The sequence below is a fragment of the Myxocyprinus asiaticus genome, chromosome 3 (genome assembly GCF_019703515.2).
Source record: "Myxocyprinus asiaticus isolate MX2 ecotype Aquarium Trade chromosome 3, UBuf_Myxa_2, whole genome shotgun sequence".
In the NCBI taxonomy this organism is placed as follows: Eukaryota; Metazoa; Chordata; class Actinopteri; order Cypriniformes; family Catostomidae; genus Myxocyprinus; species Myxocyprinus asiaticus.
The window spans coordinates 60397492-60413009 of record NC_059346.1 but is presented as its reverse complement, the minus strand read 5'-3'; the positions used below and the strand labels follow the sequence as shown (position 1 = coordinate 60413009).

The following is a 15518-nucleotide window of genomic DNA, read 5'->3' as shown; positions in this document are numbered from 1 at the left end:
CAAGGTGTTGCCCTGGCCTCTAAATTCTCCAGATCTCAAGCCGATTGAGCATCTGTGGGTTGTGCTGGACTAACATGTCTGATCCATGGTGGCTCCACCTTGCAACCTACAGGACTTGAAGGGTCTGCAGTTAATGTCTTAGTGCCAGATACCACAGGACACATTCAGGGGTGTTGCAGAGTCCATGCCTCAGCGGGTCTGCGCTGTTTTGGCGGCACACGGAGGACCAACAGCATATTAGGCAGGTGGTCATAATGTTTTGGCTCATCAGTTATATATATATATATATATATATATATATATATATATATATTTACAGTGCATCCGGAAAGTATTCAAAGCGTTTCACTTTTTCCACATTTTGTTATGTTACAGCCTTATTCCAAAATGGATTAAATTCATTATTTTCCTCAAAATTCTACAAACAATACCCCATAATGACAACGTGAAAGAAGTTCGTTTGAAATCTTTGCAAATTTATTAAAAATAAAAAACGAAACAAAAATCACATGTACACAAGTATTCACAGCCTTTGCTCAATACTTTGTTGAAGCACCTTTGGCACCAATTACAGCCTCAAGTCTTTTCGAGTATGATGCTACAAGCTTGGCACACCTATTTTTGGGCAGTTTCTCCCATTCTTCTTTGCAGGACCTCTCAAGCTCCATCAGGTTGGATGGGGAACGTCAGTGAACAGCCATTTTCAGATCTCTCCAGAGAGGTTCAATCGGGTTCAAATCTGGGCTCTGGCTGGGCCACTCAAGGACATTCACAGAGTTGTCCTGGAGCCACTCCTTTGTTATCTTGGCTGTGTGCTTAGGGTTGTTGTCTGGTTGGAAGATGAACCTTCGCCCCAGTCTGAGGTCCAGAGCGCTCTGGAGCAGGTTTTCATCAAGGATGTCTCTGTACATTGCTGCATTCATCTTTCCCTCGATCCTGACTAGTCTCCCAGTTCCTGCTGCTGAAAAACATCCCCACAGCATGATGCTGCCACCACCATGCTTCACTGTAGGGATGGTATGGGCCAGGTGATGAGCAGTGCCTGGTTACCTCCAGACATGACGCTTGCCATTCAGGCCAAAGAGTTCAATCTTTGTTTCTCATGGTCCGAGAGTCCTTCAGGTGCCTTTTAGCAAACTCCAGGCGGGCTGTCATGTGCCTTTTACTGAGGAGTGGCTTCCGTCTGGCCACTCTCCATACTGGCCTGAGGTGGAGTGCTGCAGAGATGGTTGTTTTTCTGTAAGGTTCTCCTCTCTCCACAGAGAAATGCTGGAGCTCTGTCAGAGTGACCATCGGGTTCTTGGTCACCTCCCTGACTAAGGCCCTTCTCCCCCGATCGCTCAGTTTGGCCGGGCGGCCAGCTCAAGGAAGAGTCCTGGCGGTTCAAAACTTCTTCTATTTATGGATGATGGAGGCCACTGTGCTCATTGGGACCTTCAATGCTGCAGACATTTTTCTGTACCCTTCCCCAGATCTGTGCCTCGATACAATCCTATCTCAGAGGTCTACAGACAATTCCTTGGACTTCATGGCTTGGTTTGTGCTCTGACATGCACTGTTAACTGTGGGACCTTATATAGACAGGTGTGTGCCTTTCCAAATCATGTCCAATCAACTGAATTTACCATAGGTGGACTCCAATCAAGTTGTAGAAACATCTCAAGGATGATCAGTGGAAACAGGATGCACCTGAGCTCAATTTTGAGTGTCATGGCAAAGGCTGTGAATACTTATGTACATGTGAGTTTTTTATTTTTAATAAATTTGCAAAGATTTCAAACAAACTTCTTTCACGTTGTCATTATGAGGTATTGTTTGTAGAATTTTGAGGAAAATATTTAATTTAATCCATTTTGGAATAAGGCTGTAACATAACAAAATGTGGAAAAAGTGAAGCGCTGTGAATACTTTCCGGATGCACTGTATTGTAAAGAACAAATTATGTGTCGTTAGAAGTTTGTGTTACTTTACACATAAAAGAGTACTTCTAACTATACTTCCACACAGTGAAGTATAGATATTCTAAACTGATTTAGGAAAATGCAGCATTAGTATCGGATCAAGATCGGTATTGGCAGATACTGAGAGTTCAGGAATCGGAATTGTATCAGGAGAGAAAATTTTTATTGGTGCATCCCTAGACTTGACCTTCCATTTCCAATGGCACAAATGACCATTTTACACAAAGTTAAATAAAAAATACAAGATAATCATATTTATTTTGTAGACGATAGCTGTAAGCAACTCACAGAATTAAACATGCAAGTGTGCATGTAGTGAGTGCACTATACTGCATTTAAACATGTAGTGAGATACATGTGACAAAAATGTAGCATATCATTTGAAATGTTTTTTGTTGCATATGCTGCCTTCAAGTGATGTCAGAACAATCATATTTACAAAGATGACTACACATGAACGCCAACACAGTGTCAAACGTATATACCAGTGGTAAACTCAACTAGTCAATTTAAGAATCTTGTCTGAAGTAAATACATTTTCATCATAATGAAGTTGTAATTATGTAATGTCGACCGTACACTTTAGTTTGTACTCATTTTGTGTTCTGTCCATAAGGAATAGCAATAATGCTTGCAGAAAATACTACTCATTTAGCCGGTTTATGAGGCGACAGACTCACTTTCTACAAAAATACTTTGCCTATCATCCTCTGTGGAGGTGTGAGAATGATAAAAAACACAAATGAAGCATTAATTACACACCTATTTATTGCATTATCCCTAATAAGCTTCCTGTCTTTGTTGTGATGTGAAACAGAGAGAAAGATATATGAAATAGCCCAACAGTGTTAATTTTTTTATTTTAGTCATAATTTTTGTCTTTTGAAAAAAATTTCCTTCAGATTTAGTTAATATTTCATCATGTAATTTTCATGTAATTTGTAAAATTATGTTTGTTACTGATTTCTCTCACATATATAGGTTTGAGTGTTCAGCTTTTTCAGCTCACAACTCAAGTGGGGAAATCCCCAATATACTAAGAATGGATTATTTAAATCAATTATTTTTAGATTTTTCTTTCTTAAAAAAATAAATAAATAAAAGATAAATAAATAAGTGTTAGTGCATTAATATCTTGCAGTATTATTTTTTCTCGTCATATTTCATCAACAGTATTTTTTTTTATTAAAACCGTTTGATTAACGTCATGCTGCATCTTTTTTGTCTCATTTTGTATATTTGACAAAATTAAAAACCCTTTGTCAAAGAACATTTTTGTCTGTAATTAACAATTAACACTGCTGACCAACACAACCAATTTATTCTGACCAAAATGATGTGAACACACAACAGAATTTCAAGTTACGAACTCTGAAGTAGAAACCTCCCTCTCTGAAAGCGACAAACAAACACATACACCAAGGAGTCTTGTGACCAGCATAGACATGGCTAACACTATGCACTCCAGTTTAAAGTAGCAGTTCACCTAAAATGTAAATTCATTTACGCACCATCATGTTGTTCTTAAACCCTATGACTTTCTTTCTTGCATGGAACCTAAATGGTGAATATTTGGATATTATTTTGGTCACTCTTTTCCATGAAAGTAAATGGGGACTGGGGCTGTCAAATTCCAAAATGACAAATAAAGCACCATATTAGTATCATTAGAGTACGCCATATGACTCTTTCCAAGCCTCCAGAAGCCATATGATAGGTTTAAGTGACAAACAGACTGTAATTCAAGATGCTTTTCCACAGCTGTAGCTGTCAATTAAAATACGGCGCTACTGATATCAATGACGTTTGTCATGAGACAGGCGAGAGACACTAATGCTTGGCGTCAATGTCATCAAAATGGCGTTGATGTGCCATTTTTGTAGTTCATGTGATTTTTGTTGTCCATTTCAGAGCAAACACAGGAAGGAATTTTAAATGACCCTTGCCAATAGCAATATTTACAGGCTTATCACTTTCTGATCAATGAATTCCCATGACCTCTCCAGTCTTTCATAATTACTAAATTAGTTAATTTTTTTTAATGGATTTATAAAAAATAATAAAGAGATTGCACTTTGAAATATTTCAGAGCTGATCTCTTGAGAAAAAAAAAAAAAACATTATTAATATTTATATATACACACACACACACACACACACACACACACACACACACACATACATACACTGGCAGCCAAAAGTTTGGAATAATATACAGATTTTGCAGTTTCGGAAGGAAATTGGTACTTTAATTCACAAAAGTGGCATTCAACTGATCACAAAGTATAGTCAGGACATTACTGATGTAAAAAACAGCACCATCACTATTTGAAAAATGTCATTTTTGAGCAAATCTAGACAGGCCCCTGTAACACAGCTTCACATCAAAAGGGAAGGAGAACACAGGGAAGCGGGTTTTCCAGGTTCAGGTAAGACTTTTAATCGGCCACTTGAGTGCTTTACAACTTCACAAACTCAACAGCTTCACAGGCATGAAGTTACTTAAACACATCAGCTTCACAAACACAATAGATTAAACGCAACAGCTTCAGGAGCACCTTGGCCTTCCTTGTGCCAGACTCTTTCTACTCTCTGATGGTGGCTTGGCTGCTTATATGCCGCTCTCCCCATGCTCACTGGAATTAGAGACAGGTGTTAAACATAATCTAACTCAGGTGCAAGTGCCCTTACCGCTTTCTCTCTCTACGGATGGATGCTTGACCACGCCCCCGCTGCCACATATCCCCACCACCCGACTCAGGCCGGGGAGACATCCGGCCTGTCTACCACTCCCCCCCCCATTTCTGGAGAGAAATTCGGCGACAGCCATCTGTGCTCCCGACTGTGGACCACCTTGAACTTAAATGGCTGAAGAGCCAGATTCCAACGGGTGATCCGTGCGTTGGTATCTTTCATGCGATGGAGCCATTGGAGTGGGGCGTGATCCGAGCAGAGGGTGAAGGCCTGCCCCAACAGGTAGTACCGGAGAGTGAGGACCGCCCACTTGATGGCAAGACACTCCTTTTCTATGGTGCTGTACTTAAGTCTCCCAAAGTGAGAGCTTGCGGCTAATGTACAGCACCGGACGCTCCTCCCCCTCCACCACCTGTGAGAGTACGGCCCCCAGCCCTCTGTCTGAAGCATCCGTCTGCAAGACAAAAGGGAGAGAGAAATCAGGTGAATGTAAAAGTGGCCCCCCGCAAAGTGCGGATTTAACCTGCATGAATGCCTGTTGACACTGCTCTGTCCACTGGACCGGGTCTGGAGCTCCCTTTTTAGTGAGATCTGAATAATTAGGCACGAATCTCCTATAATAGCCAGCCAGCCCCAGGAACTGTCTCACCCCCTTTTTGGTCTTAGGCCTCGGGCAGGTCGCAATCGCCGCAGTCTTGTCAATGTGGGGACGCACCTGCCCATGGCCCAAGTGGAACCCCAGATACCGTACCTCCACCCGCCCAATCGTGCACTTCTTGGGGTTTGCTGTGAGTCCCGCTCGTCGCAGCGATCTCAGAACCGCCCTCAGATGCTGCATGTGCCGTAAGCCGAATGCGGTCTGAGGATTCGGTCCATGATACGCTGAAACGTAGCCGGGGCTCCAAACAAACTGAACGGAAGCGTCACAAATTGGTGTAATCAAAACGGTGTTTGACAGCAACGGGAGGAGTCGGGTCGCCTGCTGATCACGCGGCCAGCTCCAGGTCTCGGTGTTTCGCTCGAGGAAGGCTTCCAGGTCGTCTTCCGCCCCCATCTTCAGAAGCGTGGGTGGGGGCAGGGGGCTGTGGTTGTCCAGGGATGCGGCCAGGTCTCTCTCCTGGCTGAGGAGGCTCCGAATCACATGCCAGTCCTCTGCTTGAGCTCGAAGGATGTCAAAGAACCGTCAGTCTTGGTCTTGACATAGCTCAAGCAGGGATTGTTGGTGCATCTGGTGTAGGCCGGCGAGGGACTTGAGGATCTCGGCCAACTGTGAGGACTCAAAGGGGCGTACTTCAGGATCCCTGGTTTCGGCGCCAGTGTAACAGCTTCAGAGCAGAAGGGAAGGAGAACACAGGTTTTCCAGGTTCAGGTAAGACTTTTAATCGGCCACTTGAGTGCTTTACAACTTCACAAACTCAACAGCTTCACGGACACGTAGTCATTCAAACGCAACAGCTTCAGGAGCACCATGGCCTTCCTTGTGCCAAACTCTCTCTCCTCTCTGCTGGTGGGGTGGCTGCTTATATGCTGCTCTCCCCATGCTCACTGGAATTAGAGACAGGTGTTAAACATAATCTTACTGCTTTCTCTCTCTCCGGACGGATGCTTGACCACGCCCCCGCTGCCACAGCCCCATTTCCAGCAGCCATCACTCCATCACCTTATCCTTTTTTTTTTTTTTTCAATTTAGAATGCCAATTCCCAATGTGCTTTTAAGTCCTCGTGGTCGCGTAGTGATTCGCCTTTGGGTGGCGGAGGATGAATCCCAGTTGCCTCCGTGTCTGAGACCGTAAAACCACGCATCTTATAACGTGGCTTGTTGAGCGTGTTGCCACGGAGACATAGCGCGTGTGGAGACTTCACGCCATCCACCGCGGCAACCACGCTCAACTCACCACGCGCCCCACCGAGAACGAACCACATTATAGCGACCACAAGGAGTTTTACCCCATGTGACTCTACCCTCCCTAGCAACCGGGTAAATTAGGTTGCTTAGGAGACCTGGCTGGAGTCATTCAGCATGCTCTGGAATCCGAACTAGTGAGCTAGCGAACTCCAGGGGTGGTAGCCAGCGTATTTTACCACTGAGCTACCCAGGCCCCCCCAACACCTTATCCTTGAGTAATCATGCCAAATTGCTTATTTGGAACTATCAAATCACTTGCCATTATATCAAACACAGTTGAAAGCTATTTGGTTCATTAAATGAAGCTTAACATTGTCTTTGTGTTTGTTTTTGAGTTGCCACAGTATGCAATAGACTGGCATGCATAAGGTAAATATTAGGTCAAAAATGGCAAAAAAGAAACGGCTTTCTCTAGAAACTCTTCAGTCATTTGTTGTTTTGAGGAATGAAGGCTATACAATGCTTGAAATTGCCAAAAAACTGAAGATTTCTTACAAATGTGTACACTACAGTCTTCAAAGACAAAGGACAACTGGCTCTAACAAGGACAGAAAGAGATGTGGAAGGCCAGATGTACAACTAAACAAGAGGATAAGTACATCAGAGTCTCTAGTTTGAGAAATAGAAGCTTCACATGTCCTCAGCTGACAGCTTCATTGAATTCTACCTGCTCAACACCATTTTCATGTACAACAGTAAAGAGAAGACTCAAGACAGCCTACATCTAAGTGCTACAGGAAGTGTGGGGTGAAATGTCACCTGAGTATCTGGACAAACTGACAGCTAGAATGCCAAGGATCTGCAAAGCTGTCATTGTTGCACGTGGAGGATTTTTTGATGAGAACTCTGAAGTAGTTTAAGAAGTTTTGAACATATTTTTCAAATTGTAATAGCAATTTTTCACGTTATTAATGTTCTGACTATACATTGTGATCAGTTGAATGCCACTTTGGTTAATAAAAGTACCAATTTCTTTCCATAAGAGCAAAATCTGTATATTATTCCAAACTTTTAGCCGCCAGTATATATATATATATATATATATATATATATATATATATATATATATATATATATATATATATAGATAGATAGATAGATAGATAGATTTTCAATATAGCAATTTCAATGATGGTTCCACACTGAAAATCACAATTTTAAAATTACCTGATATTTCAGATTTTCATGACTGTGGGAACCTTGCATTTTGATCCGAGATATATAATACAATGTAACAGGAGAAAATTGTATTTTGAAATTAAATGAACATACTAAAATGTTTTCTTTTCTCCCCAATTTGGAATGCCCAATGCGCTCTGAGTCCTCGTGGTGGCATAGTGACTCAATCTGGGTGGCGGTGGACGAATCTCCTGAGACCGTCAATCCGCACATCTTATCACGTGGCTTGTTGAGCGCGTTACCGCAGAGACCTAGTGTGTGTGGAGGCTTCACGCTATTGATGGGACTCTACCCACCCTAGCAACCGGGCCAATTGGTTGCTTAGGAAGCCTGACTGGAGTCACTCAGCACGCCCTGGATTCGAACTTGAGACTCCAGGTGTGGTAGTCAGCATCTTTACTTGCTGAGCTACCCAGGCCCTAAAATGTGCATTATTAATTGACAAGGCTGGAGGTAGATTTTTGAAAATGGCACAAGGGGAAAACTGCATTATTACTGCATGCTAAAAAAGCATTTTCGTGAACTGAAATAAAATAACAAAAAGTAAATAACAAAAAACAAACTAATAAAAAACTAAAAACTGTGATTGAAAAATTAACTGAAATAAAATATACAACAAAAACAAATAGTTGTTTTTGTAATCATCGAGCTACTATATCGTCACATGACAGTGGACCTGTTTGTCTGTGTGGATAAGACATCCTACCAGCATGTGGCGGTATTATGTGTGACGCAGGTTATTTTGATGATTGCACTGAAAATACATAATCAAAAATCTAAAAATGTGAAAATATCAGCCGATTAATTGGCCTGGCGATCAATAGGTTTTAACAATGATTTATAAAATTTGCACATCAGTTGCATTGTATATTAATGCACCATAATGCTAAGTTGTTTTGCAACTACGAAGAAATTAAAGGCCCTTCATGTATAATGCTTTTTGCATTCCACCTTATATTGTACTCAGTATTTTATTAACCTTTCACACAATAATATATTAACAATGCAAAATAACCGTTTTATTTCTGTGATAACTGGACACCAACCGCTTTGATTAGATGCACGTAACATGGTTTGAACTGTTTGAAATGTTTATTGTTGCATCATGCATGCCATTTTACAAACTATTTTTTTTAAAGTAGTAGGTAGTAGTTCACAAGCATCAAAAATCTCAGTTCATTGTGCCACATCTCACACCATGGGCATTGTGATTTTACGACGCTGTTCCATTCTGTTGCACACTGGAACTGCATGTACACCCTCTTGGGCTCAATACTTAGATAGTTTATACTGAATATGATAAATAATACATTTTAACTATTATTTGAACACTGGGTGTATCTGGTATTGCTTTTTACTGCACATCATGGTGTATTGCTTTATTTTATGCTTTGTAAAAGCTCTTCGTGTTATTCTGATGGTTAGCTAGCTGAAGTCTGACATGCAACTCAGGCCAGAAAATGTCCAACACAAGACACGAATTACAAGATGCTTTTTTTAACAGGGAGAATACGACAATGGGTAAGCCGTGATTCCAGTTATTTAAAAAAAAAAAAAAAAAATTCTTCTCATATTTCACAGCGTCCTTGAAAAGGCTGATGTTTGTTTCTTCAAATATTAGTTTTATTTACTCCTGCATATTTTCCATTGTATTTGTATGCCTCTGGCAGACAGCACAGATGCATGCAATTAAGAATGTGTTTTTTTTTTTCTTTAAAGATGCAACACTGAATTTCACAGATAACCTTTGTGCAAACAATGCCGTCTTTGAATTCTCAAAATCTCATTATTTTTCCATGCACCCATAAGGAAGACAGAAGCAGCATTTTTTAAATCTATTTTCTTTGTCCGTTTTCATATGTATTTTAGCGAGGACACAATAAGGAGACTATTGAAATGTTTAAATAAATGTTCAAGATGGAAAACTGCACAGTGCCATAAAGCCTTGTCTGTGATAACCATGTACAAGCTGGAATGTACAAGCTGTTCTCTTTGCCAGACCACACCATATTTGCCTGATATCCGTGTGTGTGTGTCTGTGTGGAGAGTAACCAGTAACCGTCAACATTTGCCAGGTGCCAACCCGCTCCCCCACTCACCAAACTTGCACGTTAATGAGTAGAATCTATTATACACTCAGTGTGAATTTTTTTTTGATTAAGAACGATTACTCTCGGCTCCAAATCTCAGACAATGTTTGTTTTTTGTTTTTTCAAAAGCAGAAATCTTAAGTGTGTAAACCAGTATAACTAGACTGCCTCCATGTTACAAACGGTAAGATTAAAACTGCTGATACTGAAGTAAATACTAAAGTAAAAAAATTATAAAAGTGGCTGACTGTGCATAATGAATTTCTACAATGGCATTCGTAACTGAAAACTATTGCGTTTAAATGATGCTGCATCCACGCCCCTAGTTGTCAGTGTAGGTCCAGGACGACTGCCATATTGACCAGCAAAAACATAAACAAAAAAATTACCGAGTTCACCTGTGGACTCTCATTTCCGGGTAAAAAGTTTGCCATAATCTAGCGCTAACTGAAAGGAATAGCAATGTAATACAGCAAATACTATCTCTTAAAGAGCCCTGTCCCTTTAAGAGAATATGTCAGAGTCGTGTGTGCGTTCTGGCAGAAAAATTAGCTATGTTTATTGCTTCAGAAAAGTTTACACAACCATGTAACCAGTGCCATGTACACAAAGAAACTCAGGAAGGTTTTAGTTTGGCAAAACCCAACAAATCCAACAAAAACGAACACAGCGACTCTGAGATATGCTCTTAAAGCAGGCTTCATTATGGTTAAGTGGTATCAAGACGCTGGTTATCAACTTTCTTTATCAACTCAGAGTTTGATCCTGAGTTTGTGATTAGTTTACGTGCATGTTCACATGAATGAATGACATTTGCTCGTGAGGGAGTCATTTACATCGTCACTGAATATATTTTTTTTTTTTTTTTACCCAATTTGGAATTCCCAATGCACTTTTAAGTCCTCGTGGTCGTGTAGTGATTCGCCTCAATTCGGGTGGCAGAGGACGAGACTGTCTACCCGCGCATCTTATCACGTGGCTTGTTGAGCACGTTGCCATGGAGACATAGCGCGTGTGGAGGCTTCACGCCATCCACCGCGGCATCCACGCTCAACTCACCACGTGCCCTACCGAGATCTAACCACATTATAGCAACCACAAGGAGGTTACCCCATGTGACTCTACCCTCCCTAGCAACTGGGCCAATTTGGTTGCTTAGGAGACCTGGCTGGAGTCACTCAGTATGCCCTGGGATTCGAACTAGCGAACTCCAGGGGTGGTAGCCAGCGTATTTTACCACTGAGCTATCCATTCCCCCGCTGAAGATCATTGTTAAAATTATGAAGAACTTAACAAATATATATAAAACAAATATAAACAGCAAGAACAAACACCACTGTTGCCATGAGAGCTTGAGGACTTGATAGAAAAAAAATTGGGTTGAATATTGATACATATTTTCTGATTCGATTCCAAATCACAAGCTCTCGATTTAATTCAATTCAATTCCATTTTGATTCGATATCAATTCATTTGGGTATATTTCAGTTATAATGCCCATTTTGCTTACATATGAAAGAAATTCTCTTCCAGCTTATGCTGTTAATTATACAGGGGACCTTTTAACTAGGAACATTACAAAAATCTGAATTTTACTAATTATATTTTGTTTTTCATCATTTTGGTCACATTTAAACTTTTTTTAAATGTAGAAATCCATGTATTCCATCAACAAATATGATATTATATTGCATATATATATATATATATATATATATATATATATATATATATATATTGCATATATTTTGTTACATGTTTATTGTTTAATGCATAATTTGTACTATTTATGAGTAATTTGATTTATAGAACACATGTAAAAAATCTGTACTGTCTCTTTAAGAAAACCGCCACTCGTCTTTAAATAAGCGCAGATAAATTTCATAGAAATTTCATTAGACAAAAAACTCCAAACAACATGAGTTGTGGAAAATTAGATGTGATCTAGGAGCATTTTGATATCTTTATACAGTGCATGTCATTGAAGTGATGGTAAGTCTATCCCTAACAGCCTTATTCCTGTCAAAAATCAAAGATGGCGCTACTGTGAATAAGGTCAATATACTAAGTTATTGGTGAGTGAACTCTGTACATTTACCAGCCAGTGGGTAATCACTGACATTTTTAGTCGCATAGTGTGGAAATTGATCTAATATGCGAGATTGATCTTGGGATTTAAGAATCGATATCGAGATATTTGTCATTTCAAATGAAGACCGCGATGCATTTGAAAATATATATAATTCTATATTATTATATAACAAGAAAATACAGGCTTATTAATTTTAAAAGTTTAAATCTTTATCAAATCTTAATTTAAACAAAAGGGTATTATCATTTAATATAATTATAAATTAATATAGCCTACTATTGATATTAAATAATTAAAAAGTGGGCACTTGGTAGTGGAGAAAATGGTACGCATCAAGACCTTTTGTTCTTCCATTCTAGCGACATGACAAGCAATTAAGACATATTTAGTGTACCAATGTACTTTTAAAAGTGAAATATATGAACAACAAATCCATAAAGGAAGGGTTTTGGGTGGCATTTACACCTCTCCCTCTCTCTCTCTCTCTCTCTCTCTCTCTCTCTCTCTCTCTCTCTCTCTATCTATCTATATATATATATATATATATATATATATAAACACACATATACATACACACACACACGAGCCAAAACATTATGACCACCCGCAGGTGAAGCTAATAACGTTATCTCCAAACAAGGCCACATGTCAAGGTCTGGGTAGATTAGATGGTAAGCGAACAATCAGTTCTCGTAGTCAACGTGTTTAATGCAGGAGAAATGGGCAGGAGAAAAGACCTGAGCGACTTTGACAAGGGCCAAATTGTTATGGCCAGAAGACTGGGTCAGAGCATCTCTGAAATGGCAAGGCTTGTGGGGTGCTCCATGTCAGCCAGGGTTGAGTACCTACCGACAATGGACTGAGTAGGGACAAACCACAAACCGGCGACAGGGTGTCTGGGGCCCAAGGATCATTGATGCGCGAGGGCAACGAAGGCTATCCCGTCTGGTCTGAAGCGACAGAAGGTCTACTGTGGTACAAGTCACCAGAAAATTGTAATGATGGTTACAGGAGGAATGTGTCACAACACACAGTGCATTGCACCCTGCTGTGTATGGGACTGTGTGGCCGCAGACTGGTCAGAGTGCCAATAATGACCCCTGTCCACCGTCAAAAGCACCTACAATGGGCATAAGAGTGTCGGAACTGGACCTTGGAGCAGTGGAATAAGTTTGCCTGGTCCGATGAGTCATGTGGACTTCAATTTGACACACGTGCCACCTACCTAAACATAATTGCAGACCAGGTACACCCCTTCATGGCAATGGTATTCCCTGATGGCAGTGGCCTCTTTCAGCAGGATAATGTGCCCTGCCACACTCCACACATTGTTCGGGAATGGTTTGAGGAACATGATGAAGAGTTCAAGGTGTTGCCCTGGCCTCCAAATTCCCCAGATCTCAATCCAATTGAGCATCTGTGGGATGTGCTGGACCAACAAGTCTGATCCTCGGCGGCTCCACCTCGCAACTTACAGGACTTGAAAAATCTGCTGCTAATGTCTTGGTGCCAGATACCACAGGATACCTTCAGGGGTCTTGTAGAGTCCATGCCTCAGCGGGTTGTTGCTATTTTGGTGGCATGAGGAGGACCAACAGCATATTAGGCAGGTATTAATAATGTTTTGGCTCATCAGTGCATACACTCACTGAGCACTTTATTAGGAACACCTGTACACCTACATAACAATATAATTATCTAATCAGCCAATCGTGTAGCAGCAGTGCAATGCTTAAAATCACACAGATACAGTTCAGGAGCTTCAGTTAATGTTCACATCAACCATCAGAATGGGGAAAATATTTGATCTCAGCAATTTCGACTGTGGCATGATTGTTGGTGCCAGATGGGCTGGTTTGAGTATTTCTGTAACTGCTGATCTCCTGGGATTTTCACCCACAACGGTCTTTATAATTTACTCAGAATGGTGCCAAAAAACAAAAAACATCCAGTGAGTGGCAGTTCTGTGGACAGAAATGCCTTGTTAATGAGAGAGGTCAATGGAGAATGACCATACTGGTTTGAACTGACAGAAAGGCAAAGGTAACTCGGATAACCCCTCTGTACAATTGCAGAATAGCATCTCAGAATGCAAAACACGTCTAACCTTGAGGCGGATGGGCTACAACAGCTGAAGACCACGTCGGGCCCTTTATTAGGACCATGGGGTTCCTAATAATATATTACATGTGATTAAAATCGATCAATACTGACAGAATGTATTCATCCATCTTACTTGCTATTTGATAGATTTATCTTAGGTTTATTTTTTCGTATAAACTTTATGACAAGAGTGGGTACATGATCAGGAAAACAATTAAAGTGTCTTTAACAAAAAAAACAAAAAAAAATCGAGACTGCTAAACAATTGAAATATGGATTTCTAAAATTGTTTCTTTGAAGTGTGCTTTAAATTAGAGTGGGAGATACAGAGGGAGTAACCTTATTGTGTCAGTGATATCTCTTTGCTCACAGCTGATTGTTTCAGTATCTGTGTGTGATCCGTGATCAAGAATATAACCTGCAGGTTTGCCATTTAGCGTGTTACAACACAATCACACAAGAAGTCAGCATGTTGTTTCCGAGAGGTCCAGTACCCTAGGATCGGCCATATTATGCTGAATTACCGACAAGCACCATCTCCTTTCAGACATTTTTGCATTTCCGCATTTAAACCAGGAAAAAAAAAACCGCTAAGACGATCGCAATTCAGAGGTTGCATTTTAAAATCTTAACATTACATTTTTACTCTACTGATGGCTGATGGTTAGGTTTAGGTTTGGTGTTTGGGTTGGGGAGTACGGTTCATAAAATATGCATTCCTCTTCACTGTATAGCCTGTACAATTGGAAACAACTCCATTAACAACTCGCTTTTGGTGCCCCTCTGTGGACATCTCACCCGGAAAATGGAGCTTACACATGCCCACACGCCCAAAAAAACGGTTACCGCTTTGGCCGCTGGGGGCAGTGTTTCACATTTCAGTAAGCACAGACCAATTTTAGCTAAAGAAAAGTCAACCTACTGTTTCCGATTTCACTGTGAGATCAGTCTATCTGTTACTATGGCGATAAACACAGAAGAAAACCTACTCACCTTAGTTTGCTAAAAGTTTAAGCTAGCCACTTAATCCTGCTTTGTGATAAAGGGCACTTATTTCAGATTTATGCTTGCTCATTTATCCATCATGGTATTAGCGAAGGCACTAATTTTCACATTGTGTCCTATGCCATGCCTTTTTGTTTAAGTGCACATGTGAAAAGTTAAAATTGTTGATTACTTTCTGTGTTTATCTCTGGGCTACAAATGTTCATGGTTGTAGTATGTACATTATAATTAATACCGCATGTTTATCCAACTCTCTTTGAAACCACATAGACAAACTCTTGTGTATAATACCCAAATAATCCATGTGTATCTCTCTGAGCTCTACTCTCTAACCAGAGACACCTGTTCTTCAAGGACTATCTAACCAGCATCCCAAATATCCCACTTCTATTAAAATAAGGACTTATTTTTTCTCATTCAAACAGTGTACGTTTTTCTAAAGAACATTTCAGTTACTTTGTAAATTGTATATCAGTGGTTCTCCATTG

The 15518-nt window shown here is 40.4% G+C and overlaps 1 protein-coding gene across 4 annotated transcripts in view; it reads right to left on the bottom strand.

The window, feature by feature from the left end:
- LOC127426121 (zinc finger and BTB domain-containing protein 20-like) overlaps positions 1-15518 on the bottom strand; it is a 134717-nt gene that overhangs the window by 67584 nt on the left and 51615 nt on the right. Inside the window, exon 3 of one of the 4 annotated variants that reach the window (XM_051672692.1) lies at positions 4653-5109. The exons of the other annotated variants lie outside the window; for them this stretch is intronic. The gene's annotated coding sequence lies outside the window, so the exon portion shown is untranslated. The remainder of the gene's footprint in view (positions 1-4652; positions 5110-15518) is intronic. 4 annotated transcript variants of the gene reach the window in all.